This window comes from Haemaphysalis longicornis, unplaced genomic scaffold (assembly GCF_048455015.1).
Source record: "Haemaphysalis longicornis isolate Haplotype H1 unplaced genomic scaffold, Haemaphysalis longicornis Haplotype H1 scaffold_10, whole genome shotgun sequence".
Classification (NCBI taxonomy): Eukaryota; Metazoa; Arthropoda; class Arachnida; order Ixodida; family Ixodidae; genus Haemaphysalis; species Haemaphysalis longicornis.
The window spans coordinates 129,925,378-129,951,133 of NW_027526204.1; the positions used below are offsets into that span (position 1 = coordinate 129,925,378).

The 25,756-nt window shown below is 45.5% G+C and overlaps 2 protein-coding genes and 1 pseudogene across 3 annotated transcripts in view; 1 reads left to right on the top strand and 2 right to left on the bottom strand.

Moving 5' to 3' along the window:
• The window catches only part of Trpa1 (Transient receptor potential cation channel A1), a 221,924-nt gene that overhangs the window by 133,987 nt on the left and 62,181 nt on the right, over window positions 1-25,756 (bottom strand). The window lies entirely within an intron of this gene.
• Window positions 1-25,756, top strand: part of LOC144159336 (GILT-like protein 1) — a 239,541-nt gene that overhangs the window by 80,998 nt on the left and 132,787 nt on the right. The window lies entirely within an intron of this gene.
• LOC144158064 (speckle-type POZ protein B pseudogene) lies at window positions 22,999-24,081 on the bottom strand (annotated as a pseudogene).

Here is a 25,756-nt window from a genome sequence, read left to right on the forward strand (position 1 = left end):
CCCTGCGTGCGCGTGGTATTTCTGGCGTCGTTTAGCTCAAACGCAAATTTACTGCTAGGCAGTTATACACTACGATAACTCGTCAGTGCTTAAGGGCGCAAAGTTTGGCTCGGTGGTGTTCGGGGAAAGGGAGTATATTTACGAGTGCAAGACACACGATGGCTGAGAAGGGCTATCGTACGCAAGCCTGGCCTTTTTACTAGGAAAGCTGTAAAGGGAGGTTGTGTCGGGTTTATCAGTCCTCGTAGACGCGCGTGAAACGCACTGGAAACACATTACGCCAGAACCAACTTTAGAGCGGAAGCTTATTTCATGAAAAACCAGCCATGTCGGCTTACGGTAAACGATGCGTAACCTACATGTCCCTCCCCGTGCACCCGCAAGGTGTTCGTCATGTGATGTCATCGAATCACGTACGAGTCCGTATAAAAGCCACCGCTACGACGCTCTAGGGTGTCTGTCTTGAAATGGCGCGAACGTTTAACGGCAGGGGGGAAGAATAAAGTGACGTGACTCCCGGAAAGGATGTCACTGGAATTAACGTCACTAGAATTCATCTTACCGGCCCCGCTATAGATGATGTTTCATCGGGAGGATCAGGAATGACGTAAACTCTGAGAAACGCGGAAGTGGGTGTTAAGGTCTTGTGGGGGCGGAGGTTTATTAAGGCCAGGGTTTATGCCGGCGCCAAGGTCCTGTGTGGAAATGAAGGGGCGGGCATGAAAAGGAATGGTGTCTTCGCTGATAAGCGGAACATCAAGGGTCCTCGTTCAGAGTCAGCGTTGCCGTGGCCTGTAGAGCGTCGAGTATAACCAGCAAACTGAATCAGAAAGAAGAATTTTTTTTTTTGGAAATGCGATAGTTTCGGTAACATTTATCGCTTTAGCGAAAATGTGCTGAAGAACTTTAGTGAAATGGCGCTGTATGGGATTGGATGTTTGTACAGTTTGTATATACATGCGTATAGGTTGTTTGGATGATCTTCCAACCCTTGTTCTTTCAATGTAGTTATCCTAACCCTGTGGTTCATTAAAATAACCATTGTACCTTTAAATTACACCAATGTTTGGACTATATAGCCAGCTCCTTTTTAGGTTGGAACTGAACTCCCCACTAAATCGTTATTTCTCTCTCTCTCTTAGCGCCGGTGGAAGGTGCCTCGGTATCCTTTTTACCCTGCTGGAGATACGGGAAAGTATGAATGCAACTTCTGTTATGAAACCTGACCAGCGGCCATAGAACTATTAGTTTAATAAAGCAGCGAAGAAATGAATAAGACCCCGGATACAAAGCGCACAACGTTTGCTACTTAAAGGAACTCCTAGCGTTGCACTGGAGATGCGTCAGCACAAGTTGAAATTTTGGGCAGAACAAAAATAAAATTGGCCACACATCTGCTGGCTTCACTGCAAATGTCGAAAGACGATTGTCGTCTGCCGCACCTCGCCAGTAACTGCTTCTCCTGTTGCATCCGTCTACATCTCGCGCTGGTCCCTTCCTGTCCCGCCCATTGGAGGTTTGTGGAGTTCATTTGCGGAGTTCAAGGCTCTGGCGGGAGTCTTGTTTGTATTTTGTCGTTAAAATATTGTTTTCAACACGTTTTTTTATTCCCACTCCTCTTCTTGCAAAAATCGAGCATATCTTATCATCATCATCATCATCGTCGTCATCGTCGTCGTCATCCTCATCCTAATCAGGTCCACTGCAGTACAACGGACTCTCCCATTGACCTCCAACGAAGAATTAAAGTAGGGAACGAAAAATAAAGAGAAAGGAAGTAAGGAAGAGAGAGAGTAAGGCAGAAAGAAAGCAAAAAAAAAACGAAAGAAAGAAAGAGTGCGGGAACGAAAAAAGAAAGGCAAGAAAAGGAAATAAAACGAATCTTGCGGAAAGTTCGGCTGACCCTTATATCTTGATGACAAAAAATCTTTGGTATTTCTCCTAGACTGAAGAGTCACGAACTCCATGGTTAACATTTCTTCTTTTTGGTTGTTTTAGACAATCTCAGTCTCATCTTTGAATGAAGAGCTCAGTCCCCCGAGCTCTTCATTCAACATCAACCATAAGCTTTTTTTCTCGGCCTGCCTAGCGTCTGTTTGTCTAACCGTCCACGTACGTCCTACGCACGTCTTCGGTGTACGGAAACTTCGATAAACTTCCGGGCTCATAGTTGAGAATCGCACTGTCTTTTGTTTTTTCCTTATCCTCCCTGTGTTGCGTTAAGGCAATTTGCGCAAACCGGAGTTCTTGAGACAACTTTAGTGATATTTCCAAGGAGCCCGCAAGCTCGCTCCGTTCGATGAATTTATTCCGCACGAGACGTAACTCGTGGGACGTATATTGCCGTTTGGGGTTACAGTGCCTGCGATACACAGTAGCTCCCGGCCAGTTATTCTGCTCCCGAACATGCGTACTTGTCGGCAACCTTAAGTAATTTTTCAAGAACGTAGATGCCCTACATGCGCTGCAGATTTTTACGATGAAATTCGCACGGGAGAGTTCATTTGGCACATAACGTAGAAAAGAAAAAAAAACTTTTTTTTAATTTTTCAGATGTTATTTTTACACCTGTAGGAGCGAATGTTGACAAAGATGCTAATGTTTCCCACAGCCGCGGGTTCAATTCTGCCCGCGGTGGCTGCTTTTTTGATTGAAGCGGAAAGTGAAAACGCCCGTGTATCGAGATTATTAAATATACCCAACTGGTCCAAAATTAACGCGGAGCCGTCCACTGCGGCCTCCTTTGCAGCCTAAATGTAGCGTCGTCATTTTGGGTCCCGCAATAAAAACTGCAAATATTCGACATTTAATTAACTACTGCTCGAAATTTCTTCACATTTCCAAGCTTAATTCTTTAATAACAAATCCTTAGTCGTTAGACCACGGAAAAGAGTAACAGAAATGTTCTGCAAAGGCACGGCCAAAACCCAGCAGATTCGGGCCTTTCTTAAAGTGAAGTTTAACCAAAGTATTCTTTTCGTACTTAGTGCCTATTTAACTCAAAATGCGAATGGTGAAAAATTATTCGTGAATGACAAAATATGAATAAAAAGATCCTTTGCGAACACTATAGCACGGTTGACTAAAACTTTAGAAAAGTCGTTCTCATTTATGGACAGAGTTATATCAAGCAAAACTGTCTTAAAAAAGAGGAGAGATTTCTTTTCTCGTTTTCCTCGAAGCCCCCGGCAGGTGAGTTGAAAGAAACTTGTGATGGAGCTTTGATGAAGAAGAGAACATCATGCGATTTATTCCCTCTAGCAGGAAAACCAAAACCTAACAAGTCACGACGGTATAAAAGAAAACATCGAAATGAAGGTATGTAACTTAAGGCAAGCTGAACTTTTAGAGCTAGAGTCTAGTTGTGCTACCGCGCTATAGGCCAGGGAAGCACGATAATGACTTGGAGCTGGAACGAAGACCTGATGACTTGAACTGTAGATGAGCAAGCCTCTCCAAAATTATTTAATGATTCCTGTCGAAGCTCTAAATAGCCGTACGCATACCCAACTCTTGAAAAGGAAAAATACGAAGAGAAATGCTCCCTTGTTAACAGAAGCTTCATGCGAGGCTGCTGAATCTCGGCGGAGAATAAGTAATCGCAATTAGGCCAGAAACGTACACCAGCGCCCTCTTCCCTCCGGGGCTAATTGTGCTGCCTGGAATGAATGCTAGCCTCACCATTCGTCGTGGCGGCTCGCAGGTGGCACTAATTAATCTGGACGTGCCGGTTCTCGCCTTCCCTTCCTAAGGCAAGGATTAGGTTTCGAGAGGGAATTATTCCCATTGCGTCTGGGAATGGGCTGAGCGCCACCCTGTGGGCATGAAAGAGGTAGATGAACTTTCCGAAGGTTGCAAAGAAACGCTCGGCCTTAAATAATTCCCAAGTCACAGCTGTTCTTCCCAAAGTCACCGCTGTTGCCAAGCGCACATCGGAGCATTGTCAGAGCTAACACACTTCTGGCGAACGTAGCCAGCTGCTGCGAAGGTTTCTGCCTGTAAAACATGTTTGTGGTGGACTCTCCAGCGTTCTCAGCCTAGTTCTCTTTAACTTACGTCTGGAACAGCCTCTCCTGTGGTCGATCACCAAAGCTCGAACGGCAGAGTTAACCACCTCAGTACACAGGAGTATCCAAACCAGAAAATTCCCAGGAAGACGGAACGCGACGGCAGATATCGAACTACCGCACATCCTGTATGACCAGCTGTGTCGGTAATGATACGTACAGAAGCCTAACCCTAAGTTCAACCGTGAGTCAGAACGCCAGATTGACGTAACGGAACTTACACTTGAGAACATTTGCTGAGTTGCCATGCTGACTTCAGTCGTCTCGGACAGGCGTAAACTTACACAGTCCGTATGCATGCGTCAGGTTGAAATGCGGCAGTCAGTTTTTAGACAGTTAATGGCTCTGAATATATACACACATATATCTCTATGGGGCTATAGCCACTGGATATAGCCCAAAACCAGTCATTCCCCCCGTAGTGAGGAATATGCCGATTGCCAAGCCATCATTATCATTACCGTCAATGTGCATCGCACCACTGGCCCTTGCGATGAGGACAGACCCAGCCGCCTCGTAAGCGGTTCGCTCGTGTCGAGGTACCGCCGGCTGCCTCAGCTGTTTTTCCGAGCATGACCTCCAGAACGACCCCCCGTTCGTGGCTTCGAATACATACGTACATACATGTGTACATACCTACATGCATACATACATGCATACATACATACATGCATGCATGCACACATACACACATACATGCATACACACATACACACATAGATGCATACACACACACATACATGCATGCATACATATATACATACATACATACATACATACATACATACATGCCTACATGCATGCATGCATACATATATACATACATACATACATACATGCATACATACATGCCTACATGCATGCATGCATACATACATACATACATACATACATACATACATACATACATACATACATACATACATACATACATACATGCATACACGCATGCGTGCATGCATACATACATACATGCATACATACATACATACATACATACATACATACATACATGCATACATACATACATACATACATACATACATACATGCCTACATGCATGCATGCATACATATATACATACATACATACATACATGCATACATACATGCCTACATGCATGCATGCATACATACATACATACATACATACATACATACATACATACATACATACATACATACATACATACATGCATACACGCATGCGTGCATGCATACATACATACATGCATACATACATACATACATACATACATACATACATACATACATACATACATACATACATACATACATACATACATACGTACATTACTCGGCAACATTTGGAAAGTGCTGGTTCAAACTCTCTAAAGAGAGGCGCGGTAGAGTTGTCTTTCAGACAAACTGTGTTAAGTCAAGCATGTTTGCCACTGCGCAACGTGTGTACACGCAAACGGGTTTCTGCTGAAATCAAACATGTACGTACTTTGGCTGTGTTATAAAATCCCAGCACATTGCACTCTACCGTTGAGGTATGGAATGACTGAAGTGTGTTTCTTGCGATCCTAATGCGAACTCGCGCGTCTTGAAAAATAATGCGGGCCTATTTCAAAAACACGACCATACTGTTCTTTTTAATTTTAAAGCACCAGTGTTTACCCGAAACCACGAGCCAGCTTTGCGTTTATTAAAAAAGAAGAGTACGAGCACCCGATGTTTATTTTTGTGCTTCAAGTGATTGGCTTCCTGTTTATACGAGGTTCACGTAAGCACTGCGCCGGAGGAGCGGCTGGTTCCTGTTTTATAACTCTGCGCTGTATACGTGAACGCTGTATACGTTAAGGAAGCTTGGTGGGTCTTAGAAATGAAAGAAGTTATTAGCAGCCGCTCCCGAAATAGATTGGGAATGAAGATACGTAGAAGAGGCTCCACACCCTCCGACGACAACCTTAATATGTTTGTAATTGTAGCATCGCCCTAACAAAATTTTTCTTCCAGAGGGGGAGCAGGGAGAGCCCCGGTCGTATTATCTGCACCATCTGTTCAAAAATAGATGTCCTGGAAAAAGCGCACAGCAAAAATACATTTTTCTTCAATCTGAATTTCCTATCCGCACTTCTATGGCGATAGAAGTGTCGTTAGGTCGTCTTCACAGACCCTGCAACCACGCAGCACACAAAATCGATTTTTCCCCTCATAACGAGTCGCAAGAGCAACGAAGGCTTCCGTTGTTGATTTTTTCGACGACGAAATTGTCAAGGACGAATTTTAACCACGCAGCGCGTCCCCGCAGTGATAGAGTACTGTATTCTCGTCATAAAAACGATCAACGTTCACGAAGACAAAAATGACCCCTTTAGATGATTTCATGCGCCATGAATGCCACGTATTTTGTTTTCAATTCAGTAAGGATAGGGGGCCGAGGGCGGTTCAGACAAAGCAAATGCCCGGCAGCCGCACGCATTAGGAAAGAGCACGGTTCGTGCATCGCCGTTCATATGGAGATTTCCGAGGAGAAAGCACTTAAGCGTCGGCGTCGGGACGAGTAGTCGCTGTAATTCTGTTCAGTGGTTTGTTTTTCACAGCTTAGTAATGTTAGCTAGTGGAACGCACGCAAAAGAAGGGTTGCTAAGGGTGAACGTTAGCTGAAAAACCTCATCAGTGAGTAAAAGCCAATGCAATATAAGCAGGATCAGCAACATAACTGCTCAAATGGATGCTAGTTTTCCAGAGAGTAAATGGCCGGCTTAGAATATCTCAATGACTAGCTCGTCTGGCAATCGTCTGCTTAAAGCCAGCCTGTGTACACAACACATGATCACACTCCAAATTTTAAGGGACAGTCCCACTTAAGTGATTGTTTAACTGTTTCATATTTTTCAAATAGAAGGTGGTTATAAAAATGTGTGTTGAGCCTTTCGTCCAAAGGAACAAAAAGAAACCACCGGAATCGGCCTTTGTGGCCTGAAAGCTGAACTTTGTAAGCGTCGTACCAGAAGTTCCTTTAGTATGAGAATATCTTCAATATCATATATTTACTGTCCAAAATTTGTGTTCGCATTGACTGCACAGTGTTTTCACATCGTTACCCATATTCCCGCAAACGAAACACATTTATCACGTCGCCATGCACGACGGTGAAATAGAATCCACAGAATCACGATGGTTATCGTATACCCTCTTCAGGTTGTCTGGCTCGGTGTCGCAATCTGGTGATAAGTCTGCCAATTCCAGCGACAGTGCACGTATGGAGGCACTGAACGCTTGACCCAAGAAAACAATTATTCACCCCTCCGTCTCACGACGACGATGGTTGAACGCGAAGTTTTCTCGTGGTGAATTTGTTGGTTGGCCATTCCCACCCTGCGAGTATGTGCTACTCTGGAGGTAGGCGCCACTCTTCTTGAATAGCCACAGCAAGTCCCAGGTGTGCATTCTGTAGGCCTAACGTTTGCGTTTGGGGTGTACGGCGCGAACCGGTGCCTGCTGCTCGGCGTTCAGTGAGCAATTTTTTTCAGTTGGTGCCGGTTTGAAGTGTTAAACTACATATTGTGACGTAAGGCCAATTGTTCTAAACCTCAAAATGGAAAGTAAGGCCTAACGTCTTATGGCTACCAACTTTACGGCACGCATAGCAACGTCATTCTTCCCATGATGGTTTCATTCGTTGCCGTCTGAGTTTTCCACACCACTTCGACTACGTCAAAATAGAGCAATCGTCAAGACGCGGGCTCCATAACGCGAGAGACCCAGGCTCGATTCCGGCCCCGGGAAGTGTTTTTTAAATGCGAATGCATTTCTTAGCCGCGGGTTGTCTTGCGTCGTTGAGCGGCGTGCGCCAAACAACAGGAGCAGGTGCGGAGTAGCGGAGGCAAGGGGAGAGGAGGAGCGCGCTCGGCGTGTGAGGGCGCTCGCATCGCGGAGCTCGGGCGGAGTAGCGGAGAGTGAGTGGAGAGGAGGAGCGCGCTCGGCGTGTGAGAGCGCTCGCATCGCGGAGCTCGGGGCGGAGAGAGAGCTCGCGCGCGGGCTGGCGCGGGTCTCTCTCTCCTTTCCGCGTACCCCTCTCCGCTCGCTGCGCATATAAATGCAGGGAGCGCGCGCCTCTCTCCGTGACTGCTTGCCGACTGGCGCCTTGATAGCGATGGAAGTCGCTGAAGTCGAATCCCTCGCGGCAACGATACCGCAAAGAAGAATTCGGTGCACCCAATGCATTCGCATTTCCGCACGCTTTCCTTCGGGGAGGTGGGGGGATTTTTTTTATCGCGTAAGCTACACTGGCCGAGGTTGAGCAGTTGCGGGTGGACCTTGAAAGAGACCCTGCAACACTTGCCATCGACTACTAGTACTGTATTTTGGGATAAAGTCTATTGTCCCAGAAATCTCCTCCCGCAAGAATTATGAAAATCTGTTCGCAATTAACGAAACTACGCGCGATGAGAAATCGCGCATCATCGTTCCCTCTCAACTCGAGCGCGGACAAGGCGACGAAAGCTGCGCGCTCTCTCCCGGAGAGGGGGGCGGCTCGCAGCGTTCTCTTCGGCGGCCTTCGATATATCACATGCCGGGTAGTTTTCTCCTTTTCTCCGCAACGCGGAGGGGCCTATTTCCGGTCTGGTGCCACAAAAAAGCAGGCATGGGTGCCTGCTCGCAAGTGCGCGCTCGGGCTGGTAGGGCGTTTTTGAAGCAATAAAAGTTTGTAGTCGAGTGGTCCCGTTGAAAGGGAAGTATTGAGCTCATCACTCAAGCTCCGCGCGCATTCAAAACACAAAAGAAACGGCAAAACTGTGCCTACAGGTTCAGGCATAGAAGAGGTTCGTACACAGCGATGACGACGACGGAAATGGGAGAATCTAGCCGCGAAGTTGACCAGTGACAGCCGATCGGGCAGCCATGGCCTATGTGACGTCCCTTAGGCTATGCATAATGAGGACAACTGAAGAGAGAGCGGTTTGTTTTTCCGCGTCTTTCACACCGATTTGCGCGCTCACCGCTTCACGTGCACGTGTAATATTTGGCTCAGGTATTCCTGGCAGTGTAATCTAAACGTCGCGCAGGTTTACTTGTACTGCTCAAAGAGTGTTGCAGGGTCCCTTGAAGGGACGTGCTGCGCAAGCGCGAGGAGCATTGAATTGGATTGGATTGGATTGAAATAAAATGGAATGGATTGGATTGGATTGGAAATCACTGTACGGGTGTGTAGAGAATTGGGTCTGCAGCATTCCAGAGAAGTGCCATATGCCATATTTAACTATGGCATAATGGATAGCATTTTCCTTCACCCTACGGACGAAGCTGAAGTTCAGACTACCATCACTAGCCTAAGCAACAGCAAATCCCTAGACGCAGATAATTTGCAAGTGAAACCAATAAAGTATGTTATCGAATATATTGCACCACTACTAACACACATATATAATCTAGCTTTAGAATCTGGTATATTTCCGTCTACAATGAAACGGGCTAAGGTATCTGTATTCTACAAAGGAGGAGATAAAAACCTAGCTACTAATTATAGACCAATATCAATACTACCGGTGTTTTCTAAGGGGTTGGAAAAAATTATATTTACGCGCATATCAAATTTCTTGGAAAAACATAATGCTTTGACTGATGCCCAGTTCGGTTTCAGAAAGGCGCGATCTACTGAGACAGCATTACTTGCAATGAAGGAAACTATAGTTCACAACATCGAAAATGGCGACTTTACACTTGGCCTTTTCGTCGACTTTAGTAAGGCGTTCGACTCCTTAAATCATCAGATCCTTCACAAAAAACTCTCATCATTTGGAATTCGTGGAACATCACTTTGCCTAATTAACTCGTACTTGAGTAACAGGAGTCAGTTTGTGTGCCTTAACAACACGGAATCTTGTCCACTACCGATTCCTCGCGGCGTCCCCCAGGGTAGCGTTTTGGGGCCCCTTCTATTTAATTTATATATTAATGACATTGTTTTTATTGACGAAGGTGTGAAATTCTTTATATATGCAGACGACAGTACTGTTCTTGTTTCAGGAAAAGATGTCAATAATCTAATAGTAAGGTGTAACTCTCTCCTTGATAGGTTGGCGATGTGGTCAGAGGCAAACTGTCTGAGAATTAATGTTAATAAAACAAAAGCCGTTCTTTTTCGCGCTAGAAATAAGGCATTCAACCAACGAAATAGCCTAATTCTGAATAATAACATTATTGAAGTGGTTAATGAACACAAACTTCTTGGTGTCTGGTTTTCGTGTCACCTGAGTTGGGATTCGCACGTGAGATATGTTGCCCATAAACTCTCTTCGATAGCAGGAGCGGTATCTCGTTGTCGCATGGTAATGCCAGTGAATGTTAAACTCCAAATATATTATGCTTTGTTCGCCTCGCAAATCAACTATTGCAGCCTAGTTTGGGGAACGACAACCAAGGGAAACATTAATAAAATATTGCTTTTGCAAAAAAGAATCTTACGACACATAGCAAATGTTGACAGGATATTCCCCACTAGAAATTTATTTTTACAATATAATATTATTCGATTTGAACACAACTATGAATTTCGCATACTGCAATCAATGTATTTTTGCGGAAGTGAACGTCAAACTTTCTTACACACTTTAGCCTCTCTTACGCCCTGCAGCACTTCAGTTATGACCAGAAATAGTGAATTATGGTTTATCCCCTACTTTCGAACGCAATATAAGTTACAGTCGCTAAAACATAACTTACCTGTGACACTTAATAAATTCAAAGATACAGCCTTTACTTCTCAGAAAAAATTACGGGAGTACTTTATCAACGTGAGTATAAATAATTAATTTACAGAAATGAATCTATGTGGTGACAACGTATGCAAGATACAAATTCTTATTAGTGCGAAGAATGCGTACACGTAAATTTCTCGTGTTTTTTTTTTGAATGGTTTCTTTTGTTATCGTGTATATGAATGTGACTGAAATTGTGTTATGATTCCGGTACGGTTTCATTTTGCAATGTATTTTTGCGTTTCATCTGTATACTGCATGTCCTGCGAAATTGTACACGCGATTTATTTCTGCAATTTCTATTTTTGCCTGTGGACCTTTATAATTTCTATATGAAAATTGTATCATTTGTACACGTTGTATTATTTATATCATTTGTACAACTTGCATTTACGTTTGTTTTTCTTAGTTTAAAGAGCTACTTTTTGTGGTTTTGTTGTTTGTTGTTTTTATTGTACATTGTTGTTGTTATGTACAACGGCTCCTGGGCCTAGTCAAGCTGCAACTCGCAGCTTATAGCCCAGGAGGCCGTCCAGCGGTTGTTCTGGAGAATAAAAATGAAATGAAATGAAATGAAAAAAGTGACGCCATAGCCGCGGCAGGTGCACTGGCGCCGGCGCGTGCCCAGCTGTGCGCTTCTGTTGCGCAGTGGCGAAGTCTGACGCTGCGCCGGAGCCGCTTGATAGCCGCTTCGCGTGGCTCCTGGAGAGCCGTGCTGCGCATGCGCGAGAGCATTAACTGGACTGGACTGGACTGGATCAGACTGGATTGGATTGGATTGCACTGGACTGGATTGCATTAGATTGGATTTGATTTGATTGAAAATCGTTTTAGCAGCAGTAAGCATGATAATAAGCTATTACTAGACAACCAGGAAACCTAAGAATAACCAGCTGAACCATAGCTCACGCTACGTATATCCTGGCATAGCCGAGCTAAGCCACTGCGAATTTTTTTCCCTCTCTACACCTACGTTCAATCATCGTCATCGTCAGAGAACGCTGGCTTTTCTGCAGGGCGCAGTGGCCTACAACGCCACCAGTGTGGACACTAAAGCTTCGCTTTAGAAGTTTCGAGTGTAGCCCTACGTTATGCATAACAGTATTTTTGAGGATGAAACAGCGTCAGAGCCGAAGTTTAGCTGTTACTGATCGCTTCTCTGCGATACCTTTGATATAAGCTGTGTGCAATGCATTTTCAGCGCAAAAAGTATTTATTTTCAAACTTCCTGCGCTTTCAGATGTCCAGAAAATTATAGTATTAATTTTAGCACAAACGGGCTACCATAGTTTGTTTCAGTGGCGTTTTTTCTAATTGAGTTTTCTTTCTTCTGCAGAAACACGCATAGTAGCGATACCCATGTTCCAACAAATGGTTGTTTAGCGTACCGATCTAATGTCCCTTGTCTTAATAATTTCTGCTTAACGCCTGTTCTGTGGATGACGGGGTAAATTTGTTCCCGCAAATAGATATATGCAAATGTTTGATCTCGTTCCGCGCCCTGATTAATTTAGAAGCTGGTTTTTTTGGGCACTTTTATTTTCATCTCGTAGTGTGAGCAGTTGGATATTGTTGCCTGAAATAAGCTAAGAAAATTTAACCGGAAACGCCCAAGTCATGCTTGCTTAACGATGACACGGCCCCATACAAAGGGAAGATCGGCTTCATTTTGTTTCTATCGCAGTTAGGATCAAAAGGGTTCGCTCGCTGAAGCACCTTGTTAGGCCTTTTATTGCTTACTGTAAGCTTTTTACTTACCAATGAACCAGGTTTAAAAAATACCAAGAAATTAATGAGCAGCGAGGGAGTATGTTCATGGCAATTCACGCTAAAAACTGCCATCGCGATGCTTTTTTGGTGCTTCTATGCGTGCATGAAATACAAAAATGGTATGATATGGCTCTACGGTTCTTTTTTTTTACAGTTCAGTTGTTTGCTAAAAGAACGATATTCCTCTTGGAAGCGACGTTTGTGGACTTGAACTGTTCATTATTGATCCGTTCGGCGCTGTTAGCACAAAGTTTTAAATGTGCCCCGTTGTCATCGCTAAAGTAAATTTTTTGTCGGTACCTCACAAAAAAAAAAAAAAACAAGAAACGTAATTCAAACCAAGAGTCAGCGTGGTGTTGCAGTTTGTTTGCACCAGTAATGTCTTAACTCTTGTGTGTGTTAGGGGTCGATATTCTAAGGACAAGATGCAATTTTGTCAGGAATTTATGCCCTCTCTGAGGAAGAATGTGAGCCTTAGGAGTAATGAAACCTGGTTGCTATATTCCCAAGTACCTTGTCATGGCAGATGATGTTATCCTTGTTACCCTGGCAGCTCTGTTGAGGTTTCATGCCGCTCAGGATAAAAATATCGCACCGCGAACTACTCTTTTATGTGCTCATCTAGCTGATAGCTATTTTCCAAGCATGATCGGCTGGCGTAAGAACAGCTCGGTGCTTCGATCTTAGCTCTTATAATAAAGAACAAATGCCTATTTTTTATTTTTTATAGAACATCGCTGCTAAAATAAATAAAGCGCGTAGATAATAAAAGAGCCGGTAATGTATTTAATAGCATACTACGTCGTTTGCATTGGCCATGTATTCAGGCGTGAGCACCGGTCGAGTCAACAGGAGTAGTTTACTGGCGTACGTTCAAAGGGCAGGAGGGTTTGTAGGAGTTCATCCTACAGAAGCGTGATATATTATGACGGCAGACGGAAAACAAGCGCTAAATAAAAACACAGGACGAGGAGTGGACGGGACAAGCGCAGCATCCACTAGTTATGATTCATATGTCTGACTGGATGTCCATATTTGTATGGGAATTGTAAATGTGTGGTTTTTTTTATCAGATGATCAGATTTTTTTCGCTTCACCCACGATCATTCATCATCACAGTCCGAGAAAAGAAAGTTGGCGTTCATGCAGGCCGTATTGGCGTACAACGGCATAAGTGAAGACACTAAAGCTTGCAAAGTTTTGAGTGTAGTCCGACGTAATGCATACCACTATTTTTTAAGTGGGAACAGCGCATAACCAAAGTGTATATTGTCACGTGAAAAATGTATTAGGAGAGTTTAATGGCGTAGATACATCGGGAGAAAACACACTAGTCCGCGATGCAGATAGCACTGGCAAACAGGCAGAACGCGTCTCTATCCTCTTCCTCGTCTTCCTTACAGTCCTTTTCTTACAGGCGCTATGACGCATACCCAGATGGGGGGATTGTAGCAGAGAAGCCGCCGTGAGACATACACTAATGGGCTCGGACAATGACAGCACTGCGGCATTGCCCCCTGCGGCAATACGAGCGCTTCTCTGCGTATTCTTAGACTGGAGCCGTCCCGCGTGTGTTTTAAGCGCATAATTATTCATTTTCAAATTTCCTGCGTGGCCCTAAAGTCAAGTAAACGACAGTACGAATCTCAGCACAAAGGGACTACCTAGTGCCACTGTTTCTTTTTTTTCTCCGTCGGTAATTCGCATAGCAACGATACCCAGGTTCCAGCAAATGAATGTTATAGTGTGCCGATATTATGTCCCTTGTCTGAATATTTACTCTTATACGCGTGTTCTGTGAATGACGAAATGATGTTGTTCCCGCATAATGAAAGATTCAAATATTTCGCGACAGCTTCGCGGCGTGAATAATATAGAGACCAGTTTTTATAGCACTTTCATTTTCATATCGTGGAGGGACCAGTCAAGCATTGTTGCCTGAAATAAGTTATCGAAATATGTCTTGCAAGAAGGAAAAAAAGAACAAATTGTTGTTTTAAAATCTAAGCACAAACGCCCAAGTCGTGCTTGCTTCACGTTGACACGGCCCCTCCAAATAAAAGACGAGTCTAATGTTTTTTCTGTCGCACTTTGGATAAAAAGGGTGCGCTCGTAGAAGCACCCTAACAGACGAGTGCCTGGTTACTGTAGGCATTTCTACTTACCGACGATCAAAATAAAATAGATAAAAAAATAATAATTGTGACGGAATATGTTCACTGCAATTCGTCTTCGCTAGAAGCCGTCACCGCCATGCGGCTTTCGCCCTTCTATGTACGCATGAAATACAAAAAAATGTTACGGTTACTGCATGTCGCTTTTACAGTTCAGGCGTTTGCTGGAAAGCGATATTTCTCTTCTGAAACGCGCTTGTGCATTAAAACTGCTGATTGCTACAGGCTGTTTTCTGGGCTATTATGCGGGAAATCATAAATATATCCTGTAATTATTAACGAGAGTAAACTGTTTTTAAATAGATCATAATAGGAATATATTTCAAACCAATTATAGCGTCGCATGACAGCGTGTCTGTGGTAGTAACATCTATCTGGAGTGTTTGTAGGAAGCTTTATTCTAGGGAGAACCTGCAGTTTTGCCAGGCATTTATAGAACCTCCAGTGAAGATTGTAGTGTTCAGGATAAATGAAACCCGGCCACTGAATTCTTAAGTTACCCTTGCGTGGTGCAAGGTGTTATCAGTTGTTATCATTTTTATGCTCTCGTCTAGGTGATAACAATTTTCCAGGCATGATAGGCTGGCGTACGGACAGCTCAGTGCGTCCATCCGAGCTCTTATAATAAAAAAAAAACAGTAATCCCTTTTTATTTCTTAGGAAACATTGCTGCAAAAATAAATGAAAACGGGGCTCATTAGGGGAACTTTGAATATCTTCAGTAACATACTGCGACGTTTGCATTTGCCTTTGCTTCAGGGGCGAGCATCACCCCCGTCAAAGCGAGAAGTTCACTGGCGTACGTTCCGAGGGCAGGAACAAACATTTCGAGGGCAGGACGACATTTACAAATGGCGCTTTCTGAGAGATAGCAAAAAGCTAATCGGCACAAATGCACTACGTAATAATGAATAATTTAGTGAGAACAAGATCTCAGTATGTTGGCGTTAAGCATGGAGCGAAGCTGTAAACCCGTTGAATGAACACAGATGTCACGATACACACAGAGGTATTCCGAGCGCCATAAAAACAATCACAAATACACACACACACCAAAGGTTGCACTCATTTTTAGCCGTAGTGAAGTCCCCGTCGCTAATCACAGCAACAATGGTATGATTACCCATCATAATTTCTTTGCACCACGTTTTCGCCCCTCAAATAAAGGGTTTCATTGACTCCAAGCACCACCCTCTCCCACTCCCACTAGTGATATCGCCCACACAAACTCATACACGTCTGGAGACTCGTGTACACCGAGAGAGAGCCTGCATTCACTATAGGCCTAATTTACGCTTTCATGCTTCTGCAACATTTCGTATCCGTAACCTTGAAACGATACCAAAGCATTCGAAAATTTGTGTTTTCACTATGTTTGCGGCTGAGAGCTGAGTTTGCAGACAACCTACTTTGATGTTCCTGCTATGCTTTTTTATTTGATCCGGGATATCACGACAGTACTTTACTTTTGGTTATACTGAACGCGGTGGCTTGCAGGCTCTATGTGCTGACCGGGCATCCGCCATTAATTTTTCTGCTTTTTGCCCTTCCGATACCTTGCCAGCGAGACACGTATTACAAGCTCAGCATTTCGGAGTTTTTTATGTTGGGATAAGGTTGGTCTTTTTTTTTCTTGAAACGGTGCTTTTGCCGTGTAGAAAATCGAATAAGCTGTAATAAAAAAAAAACAAGAAAAGGACGTAAGAAACCGAGGCAAGCCGATAAATACAACAATCCAATCTGGTACAGAAACAGAAAGTAGGAGGAGCGGTGTAGTGGTAGGGCAGGTCTGTGAGAAAGCTCGCCGCCCGGTTTCGTTGAAATACTTCAGGGGACGCTTATATTCCTCGATGCGCGCCCAGAGTTTGTAGTGATCCGTTTATGGGGGGAATTCCGAGTTGTGTCCGTTTCAAAAATGTCCATTTGGCGCCCATATCAATGGTGAAGTGATTGCAGTTGAAAGAAGATGGACCACGGACATGCCCAGAAATCTACTCTCCGCCTTGCGTGTGCTGCGTCAGAACCGGGTCGCCTGCTTTCAGCCAATCGGGGCCCGCTCAAAAACGAAACTTTAAAACTAACGCGAAGTGAGACTGCCGTCCCAGATTCACAGGGTGTCCTGCCTCAAGAGAGAGAGAGAGAGAGAGAAAGAATCCACTTTATTTGGAACTCTGGTTTTAGGATGGGAGAGTGGCGGTGGCCCAGAGGGCCGCCGCGACGTCGAGGGCCCGACCAGTGACCAGTTCTTGGCAGTCGCGGACGTCGTGCGTTGCTGCCGAAACCTGTTCACCCCGCTGGCAGAGGGCGCTACGCTCCCGCAGCTCCTGGGATTTGAGCCACTGGAGAACAGCCCCTCTCACGGCGGCTCGGTGTTCCCAGAGGGTGAGGGAGGGTAGAGGGGGGAAGGGGTCGCGCGGACATTCGCAGAGCGAGGGAGAGAGCGTGTCCGGCGCGTCACATAAGGGACAGTTGGGAGAGGAAAACGGGTGAGGGTACGCATGCTTTAATAGAGTGCGGTGAGGAAAGGAGTGCGTCTGAAGAAGGCGCCACATGTAAGCAGCCTCGGCTGTAAGGGTGGGGTGGGAAGGGGGAAGTTGTCTGCGAAGGAGGCGGCAATGTTGGGTGATGTCCCGGTATGTGAGCAGTACCGAATGGGACATCTCGGGAACGCCGTGTTTAGGTGTAAAAGAAGCGCCTGCCCGAGATGTCAAAGCTAGGGCGGGATGGTGGGCAGCCTATGCCGGTGTGGGCCTGGGTCCACAGCAGCGGCACGGGTTCGGAAGGGGGTCGAGTGCGAAGAATTTGGAGGGCCAGTGATGAAAGGGTGCCCCTGAGGTAATTTCGGATGGCGGGTTGCGAATCTGATAATATAATGAGAGGGGTGGCTGTTTGGGTAAGAGCGAGGGCAATTGCCGCCTCATCCGCGGTGACTGAAGTCGAGGTGAGCACCGTGGTGAAGCTTGCGGGTCGGCGCCAGGTGCTCCTATGACCGCAATGGCAAAAGCAGGCTTGCTCGGATACTCAGCCGCGTCTACATATAGGACGTTGGCGGAAGGGGGCTAGCGTCTGAGATGATCCCGGGCACGGGCTAAACGGCGACCAATGTGGAAGGTGGGATTCATATTGCGAGGAAGGGGTTTGATGTGGATGCTGGAGCGGATTGAGAGTGGGATGGTTCAATAGACGGTTCAATTTTCAATAGTTCACAAATCGAAACAGACCCGGCAGAGGCAGGAAGCTTTTGTGTCATCGCCTTCTTTTGTTCTTTCTTCGCTTGGATGGTGGACACTTGGGGAATGCCTCACGCGCAAAGCGCTCCATCGACACCTCCAGGGCGAGTGCCGGATTTACGCTGACCAACTTCCAACCTTGGGTTTTCTGCACCTGCATGAGTGCAGACGCATTCCAAAGCTTGATTCTTCAGATGATGCGCACTGTGCATATCGGCGAACATGAACACTTCCGCAGAATTCCTTTTCGCACATTGCATTGAGACGTTCCAAGGCGTACTTGTTGGCAGCAAACAGTAACTCCATCGGGAACTTGTCGATTTCCGGAGCCTAACCGGTATATATGAATCGGAGCATCTCACGGAATACTTCATGGTCAATATCCGTTATCTGCACCTCGCTCTGTACACTCTCCATCATCTCGTGGAGAGCGTACCATTTGGTGGATTGGTGGCCACCGTCAGGGGGATTGGTGACAGTTAATGTAAAATAAATTTAAACGCATAGCTTTATGGGACATTACCCTCCTTAATATTACGTTGCAAAGTTTGTATTGGATAAGCCGCGTCGAAAGTGAAAAATACAGTACCTTGCGATCGAAAGGCATGGGAATTTGTATGGGTTGAGAATGACGGCATCGCCGAATTGTTCTTTCGGAAAGATAGCGAACCGAATTGGCGCTACGGCACTATGGTGTGTAAAAATTAGTTGCTAGAAGCTGTGGCTATATTGGCATAAAATATGACGAACGGTGGGAGGCCATTGACTCAGCAACATACACACAACGACACTTCTTCCGCCCAAAAGACTAGCACATCCAAAAAAATTCTGCAGAAATTCAGAGAATTATCTACTAAGGCGTAGCCTTCTGATGCCGCATGTCTTAAGTGTGAGTTTTTTCCAGCCAAATATTTTTGTCTTTCTAAATCACATCCGACCAATTAACTCCAATTACGCAATAATAATAATTATAGGTGAAACTTTCGCGAAATCTTCATTATTGTGGAAATGCAGGGTGTTAAACGGTTCACCGTTTTCCGTAATTCTTTTTTCTTTTTTTTTCGTATTTTTCTTATTTTTTTTTTAGTTTTTCAAAATTTTGCTTAAACGATTATCTCCATTCACGCTATTATATAACCATTACAGGTGAAACTTTCATGAAACCTGCATTACTGTGGAAATGTCATGCTTTATGGGTTTTGCCATTTTCCGTAATTTTTTATTATTTTTAGGTTTTCAAAATTTTGTTCAACCAATTATGCCCATTTATGCAATTACAATGACTACAGGTGGAACTTCGCGAAATCTGCATTACTGTGGAAATGCCGTGCGGTATACGTTTCAACACATTTCCGTATTTTTTTATATTGTTGTCATTTTTATTTTTTCAAAATTTCGTCCGAGCAAGTATCTTTATTTACGTTATTACAATGATTACATTTGTAACTTTTCCGAAATGTGCATTATTGTGGAAATGCTGAGCGCTACACGGTTCGCCATTTTCCGAATTTTTTTATATTTATCTTGTTTTTTTAGTTTTTCGAAATTTATTGGGGCCAGTTATCTCAACTCACGCCATTATAATCATTACAGGTGAAACTTCGCCGATATCTGCATTTTGGGGGAAATGCAAGGCTTTACACGGTTTTGGCTGTGGGGATACTCGGCAAAGAATGCTACCCATTAAAAAAAAAAGATTGCTCACATTTTAAACGCGAGTAAAGCCTGTCTTGCAGAGATCGGTTTATAAACAAAATGAGTATTTTTAGAAAAGATTTTTTTCCCATAGATTTTTCACGCGCACTTAAAACGCGTTATTGCTTGCATGCACCAGCCCTTGCTCTCCCACCGCCTTCACCCACTATAGCACCCATGCAAACGCACGCACATTTGGCGAGGCCCGTAATCCATTAAGAAAGAGACAGCACCCATTCCTTCTCACTTCTCCGTTCATGCTTCTGCAACATTGCGTATTCATAACCATAGACTATAATACAAAAGCGTTCCAAATTCTGCATCTTCGCAAAGTTTGCAGGCGAGAAAATGTTGACTCGGAAGTTTGTGCGATCCTTTTTGAGCGGTTCCGGCTGATGTCTGCAGCACTTTTGTTTCATTTATAGTGACCGTGGTGACGACGAGACTCGTTGGGCTGACACTGCATGCACCTTTTTTTTGTCTTTTTGTTTTTCCAATATTTTTCAAGTGAGCCACGTATTACAAGCGCCGCATTTCGGACTTCTTTTTAGGTTGGGAACAAAATTCAGCTTCTTGTTTGCTTCGTACTTCTGCCCTTTGGAAAAAGAAATGGGATGTAATAAAAGTGAAATTACAAGAGGTAAGAACGTAGGGATAGGTAGGAGACATGAAAAACGAAGGCTGTGCGGGATGCCAGAAGAGTGAGTGTAGTGGGTCTCCACTCCTGCTTAATGAAGTAATAGAAGCTCGTAGCTTTTGTCCTGCACCCAGCGTGCCTGCACACACAGGTTGTGTGTGTGTGTGTGAAAGAGAGAGAGAGAGAGAAAAAAAAGCTTTAATGAACACTGAAGAGGTTAGAGAAATGGCGGCGCTCGCTACTTTAGATGTAGTGAACATAGCGAGGCGAAAAAAAAAAACAAGAATGGGGAAAGGTAACAATGAATAGAAGGAAGAAGAAACAGAAATCGGTTCGGAACATAAAATAATTACCGCATTAGGAGAATAAATCAGAGCGTCTCAAGGTTAAAGAGCTCAGACTAATCACTAGTCGGACAAAAAAGTTAAGCCTTGGTCTCTTGCGCCGCGTCGGTGTGATTTTGCCAGGGATCACGAAAATGATGCAATTCTAAGGAGTTTCGCGGGGCATGTCGCACAAAAGTCCCTTTCGCTCTTTCGCGTTGACTTGCATGCGGCGGGAAGTAGGACAAGAGAAGCCTTATGTCTTCTTTCACAGAGCACACAGAGGACAATGGCGAGGCCGCCCAGCATGTATGTTAAACAGAAAACTACGAGTGAAGGCAACGTTCAGGGGTAGTGAAGGACACCTTGAGTGTCAATCGCGTGTAGAGGCAAGGGTATCCCAAGAGGGCCCTGCCAAGCTGACAGCTGCAGTTTCCATCCCAGTGAAGAGACAGTCGTTCTTCCGTCTTGTCTGGAATACGGGATTCCCATAGACACGAACAGATTGTGCGCCTTTCACTGCTGCGTCAGAGACGACGCTCCTGTGGATGCTGGAATGACCTGGCATGCACTGAAGCGAGGTTAGGTGCTCGTCTCATAGTCTTCCGTTTTATCTAACCGGAAACCAGCTTGCTTGAGTGAACAGCCTCAAGCGGTGTTTCTGTAGAGGCGTGTGCACGGCGAATAGTTAGATTTATGTTTAGCCACCCGAACCAGACATTTGAGACAAGTTCATGGATCTTCCGTGCGAGTTGCTGGTTATAGGTAAACCTGGGTGTTTAATTAATAATATTGATTAGGATTGGGCTGTAGATCATACCGTTTACACCTTTCATAACGTCACGTATGGTCCGCACCTCGAGTGTCGGCGGGTCTGGGATGCCGGTCGCATATAGCTTCGTGCGGCCTGAAGTTCGGGATGTACCGGATTAATGGAGGCGACCCGTGCTCTCAGCGGTAAAATCGCTGCCGCTGAAAAACTGGGGGGACTCCAAATTCATCAGTCGGGTTAGCGTACCTATTGACTCCTTCAGGCACGCAAACGATCGACAACTTTGACGCTGGTACACGGAATCGCAACAAGGGATGGAGACGCTCTGATGGAGGTGCCTCGACGATTAGTGTGCGCTGTTGCCCAGCCGCGGCTACAGCATTGCGTCTTGAGGGGGGCGAAACCGTGGCACCACGGGGCAAGAGGGAAAGAAAAAGGGGAGGAGGCAAGTACTGGTGTGGCCTGTGCGGGGCAAGCGCCCCTTTGGCACACCCTGCATACGCCCATTGTCATCCTCCTTTTCCTTTCCGTAATATTCTTCTTCGGTCCACTACCATGACTTAGAGGATTCCCGATAGCCCTTATTAGCCCCACAAATAGACGATTACTGCAAGCGTGCTTTACCGTTTCTGTGATTACATGCTTAAATTATTCTTCTGGGCTCTGCGCATGTGTATAGCACACATTTCTATGTCAAAAACCGCAACACCATCCCTAGGTGTACCTTCTAGTTGGCCTAACGGCCGTGGCTTAGGAGGTTTGTGCTCGACTTGTATTCCATAGGCTACCGATTTAAGGCCGAAGCTCAAATCTGCAATATTAAAGCCTCGCTTCGTATGCCTCACTGCTGGCGCCGAAAAGCGGAAACGTACTGCGGCAATTTTGCACAAATGAATTTGGAAAATGAGAACGATTGGAAAAGGCACATTAAACACCTCACACAAAAGAAAAAAAAAACGCTTCTCGGGATAGGAATCAAGCCTGGGTTCTTCGGGTTATGAAGCCGACGTCTATCCGATTAAGCCCTTCTGACATGGTCGAAGTTGTCTGGTTTTCGGACTTTCACTCCGGTTGAAACGGAAAAGGCTTCGCGTTTTAAGTATCATTTTGTGAAGATGGGGGCTCTGATTTTTTTTCTCTCTACTTAATTAGTGTCTTAGAGACGAGAACAATTTTTTAACCTTCGAACGGTCTCGCCAGACGTCGGATTTTATTGAAATGGGGCATATAATTATTTTGCTTTAATAAGCAAGCTAGCGGTTGACATTAACACATGCTTGGTACCAACGGAATAAAAGTGAGTCCAAGAAAGTACAACAACAACCCGAAAAACAGCTAACACTTGGTTGCTCGAATGTAAGGATCAGTTGTGCCGTTATGTCGGGTGATTTAGAGCGTCCGTTATTAAGATAGCTATTTAGGATGCGTCAGAAGAGGTTCAGAGCATAAACAAAAATCACACATCAAGCTTTTACTGGCTTGATTTAAGTTTGTCGAATTTATAATATCTCTTGCCATTCTAGATTTTTAGAAAGGGTTCTGAAAAGTTCGCCAATCAAAACGGACGTGGCAGTGGCAGGAAGCTTCAATCACGTCACCTTCATTTTTTCTTAATCCGCTTGGCGGGAGGGCCCTTGGGGGATTTCGCGCGCTTAAACAGCTGCATCGACACCTCCAAGGCGAGTGCCGGGTTGCCGCTGATCATCTTCCAACCGGCGGTTTTCTCCACATCCGATGCATGAGCGCAGATCCAGTTCAAAGCATGACTCTTCAGCTGACGCGCGCTGTGCATGTCAGCGAACGCGAACAATTCCGCAGCATTCTCTTCGGACAGGTGCGAACAGAGGGCCTTTTCGCACATTGCCTTCAGACGCTCCAAGGCGTACTTGTCGGCAGCAACCAGCAGCTCCATAGTGAAATTGTCGATTTGCAGAGCCTCACCTGTATATATGAATCGGAGCATCTCGCGGAATACTTCGTGGTCAATATCCGTGACGTCCACCTGGCTCTGTATGCTCTCCACCATCTCGTGCTCGAACATGGAGGCAAAAACGGGAGAGCGAGCCACAAGAATGGCCTTGTGGGCACGAAGTTCGAAGTCACCGAGCTTGAAAACCACGTCGCCGAACTGTTCACTTTCAAACAGCCTATTCAAGTCTTCCGACAGCTGACAAGTTGGGACGTTCACCATACACGCAGTGCTTCGCCCCCAGACGGAATCAGGCGCACCTTCCGAGACGCTGATTCTGCACAAGATTGTGAGGCTGCCATCGCGAAGGAATTTGCTCTTTGGCTTCACTAGGGCCGTCTTTGACACGAACTCGGGCCAGCCCCAAGTCTGTCCGACATGAAAGTGATCCTGACGCCGCCCACTTGAACGCGTGTTAACCGCTTTCCCATGAACATTTACAATGGAAACACTGGATTTGGCATATGTCTCGTTGTGTTTGCTCTCAGCCAACCGAAGGAAAAGAGACACATAGTCCTTTGACAAAACATTGCGTCCATTTGGGTACATTTCCAAGCTCCATTTAAAGTCGTCATAGTCCCCTGAAGAAAACAATCCACTCTCAACTTTCTCACCACATTCATACTCGTTGAAATTGAAGTTTGTGAACGTCCAGGTGTACGTAAAATCTATAACTTTCCTTTCTGTGCGGCACCAACCATCAGGCGCAGGCATTGTATCCTTAGCTCGTTGACGTTTACGAGGGAGCGAGAAGGGTTTATAGTAGTGGACGAGACGTTAACAGTTCTCCGGTTTCGGACGTCCGAGCACCTCAATCATCGAATCTGCTACGACGCCTGAGGCAGTGTTATGTGCTCAGACCTAACCTGGGAGGACGTGTTGCACTGGAAGGGCTTGGTCGAGAAAGACGTACTCGATCCCGGTGGTGGCGCTGTAAAGTGGCTTGACCAGCTGGGATGTCAGGCACGAGGCAGTGCGAGAACCATGTGGTCTGTCGCAAGAAGGTCGTTCTTCAAAGCTAGATGGCGGAGACCAGAATGAGCGCTGGCGATTGAATATCCCGGCGACGATTTGGTGACTCGGAATAATTAATAGCGACGGAGGCACAGGGATGCCATGGTGATCATGGCTGCTTCTCGCCCGTCAGCGTGAGGTGGACGGAGGGACGGGGAGCTTCGTCCGCCCTGCTACTCCTGCGCCCTGCAGGCGATGTCGAAGATGAAGATTGCGGTAATGATGATGATGTCTTTAATGAATGTCTTTAACCGGCATGCAGGAATGGGTTTTTCAGGCGTTTGTCCCGAGACATTTTGCAGCGTAGGCTAGTAATGGTAAATGTCTGGCTACGTCGTCTCTCTTCGCTTAGAATGGTGCTCATCACTGTCGTTTTGCTTTTCTTCGTCGCTGCGGGAATGCCCGAGAAACTAAAGAGCAATTTTTGTCGTCATTGTTGCGAACGCTCGTAAGATAAATCGCTCTTCAGTATTGTCCTCATTGTTCTCGTCGAAGAAGGTTGGCCAAGGATCTGTAGAGGCATTTGAGAACGCGGGCTGCTTTTACCGTATCGACTTTCTAAGAATAGCAAAACTCGTGTTACGTTAAGCTGAGTGTAGCGGTGATCAACGCATTCAAAATACCCGCCGTGGTAGCTCAGTTCCTATTGTTCTGTGCTGCAGAACCTATAGGCGCAGGTTGATGATGATGATGATGATGATGAAAAAATTTGTTGTCGCTTTGTTCTGATAGACGAACTGCTTGGGGGTGTAAGTGACCTCGTCCTTTCAGGTGCGTTAGGAATTCATTGGCCCTGGGGGCGTCTTGGGCCAGCCGGGCGACTGCTGTTTGGACGTCGGGTTGGGAGCTCAGCAGCGCGGCCCCCCATTTCGCGCGACTTGTCATGCCACACCTTATCTTGGTGTCTCTGGTTTTGTGGGACACGCCTAAACCACGTGTGGGGGTGTGACGGCTGCCGCGCTGCACCTCTTGCGCTGATATGTGTGTTTATCTCGAAAGTTGCGCTGGCACAAAGAGGGGTGTGGTAAGGTGTTCAATAGTATCCTGGGACATGCAACCGATTGTCTTTGTTTCAGTGTACGATGAGCGGCTGGAAGTTTGCATCGCCCAGTCTATAGTGCTTTGTAATTTTTCGATACCTAGCGAGCCTGTCCCTCGCACCCCGGCAAGTCGTCTTCGAAGTCGGCCTGATAGCTGAATCATCGGGCTGCTTCGTGTGTCACCTTGCTTCCCGGAGAGATGACTGCTCTGGTGTCAATATTAAACGGTTGTGGCGTGAGGGTAGGATTCGTATGCATTGAAAAATCTTGCTTCCGTTTTGTATACTCTTTTACGAGCAGCCGTGAGTAGTGTGGTCTTGGAGTCGGAGATAGTC